This window comes from Cyprinodon variegatus, unplaced genomic scaffold (genome assembly GCF_000732505.1).
Source record: "Cyprinodon variegatus isolate N-32 unplaced genomic scaffold, C_variegatus-1.0 Scaffold677, whole genome shotgun sequence".
Lineage (NCBI taxonomy): Eukaryota > Metazoa > Chordata > Actinopteri > Cyprinodontiformes > Cyprinodontidae > Cyprinodon > Cyprinodon variegatus.
The window spans coordinates 250,792-252,206 of record NW_015151130.1 but is presented as its reverse complement, the minus strand read 5'-3'; positions in this window follow the sequence as shown (position 1 = coordinate 252,206).

Below are 1,415 nucleotides of genomic sequence, written 5' to 3'. Positions count from 1 at the left end.
ATGTACGTAATCCAAACTGCAGGCAGCAGGATAATAAAAGCCAACATATTCTGCTGGCAGGTTTCTACATTTGAAGTTAATTTAGGTGTTAATAAACTGTTTCAGAGGAGTGATCATAGCGCTCTGCATCAGCAGTGCTGTGTCTGACTCCCACTCTGATTGGTTGATGTGGCGCATCCAGCAGCTAGTTACATTTTTCCATCTCAAGCAGCAGCGTATTTGCGATGCGCTGCGCCTGCTGCTCAAAATGTGCAGCGGGCCATTTTGCTGCTCCTGGATGCGCATCAACCATCGACTTTGCATGTAAGCTAGCTGCTCCTACTGCGTTTGGTGTGAACGTAGCTTAGAAGTAGCTAGCAGCAGCAACCCAGACTGACAGCTCATTGGCTAATTTGGATCAGGTGCAGCCTGGAGCCGGACGCTCCGGAGGGCTTTACCGTATTAACAGGAAAAGCGACACAAGTGAAGTTAGACACTGTCGTCAGGTTTTAAATCAGGTTGGGTCCGGATTAGCCAGCAGGTGAATCCGGATCCGGACCGCGGTCCGCTAATCCGTGACCTCTGCACTAGACATTGGGACACTCACTATGTAGTGCCGTATATATGGATTAGGTTGGACATTCGGACACAGCCATATACGTAGACGCCTCGTTGGACGCTGGCCAACGTGCCTATAGGGCGGCCATCTTGGGTCAGACCAAGATGAATGAATAGGTGGCTCCTTAGATCTCATTTTAAAAGACCAAACAAATTTTAAAATTACCTTTCAGTTATTTAGATTAAAAACGAATTAAACTGAACTCAAACTGGATGAGATATTTGTACAGTTATATATTTTGCAATTAAATTTTAATGTGATAAACACAAAGTTTTGATATTGATAAATTATAATTTTATGTTTTACAAATATCATATAATTATATAGTATTTTATTATTATTATTATTCAGTATTTTAAATTTGATGAGTATTATGTTCTATGGAAGAGAATTTGTTGCAGTGTGATTTACAAAAGAGAGTAAAGTTATTATTTTGTTTTTTTTATTTTATGTTAAGTCTTTATTCATTTTTTGTCATTGTCAAAACTTATATAATTTGTATATATAGGAGCAGAACCATATTCCTGTTTCCTGTTAAGCATTCTAGGTTTCTCCTTTAATTATTCAGGCAGCAGCTGATGGTTGTTGGTAGTTAAATCATAGACAGAGGTTAACACCTGCTGCAATTTCCTGCTCAGCTTCACACAAACATTTCCTCTCCCACCGCATGGCACCTTTAATATCTATTCTCAGTAATGCATTAAAGAGATTCACAGAAACTAGATGTTTATTTCTGTGGTTAATCAGAGGAACAGCAAGAAAAATTATGTGGAAGATGTCAAATTCCAGTTGACCTTTAAAGATCCTGATAATAAAT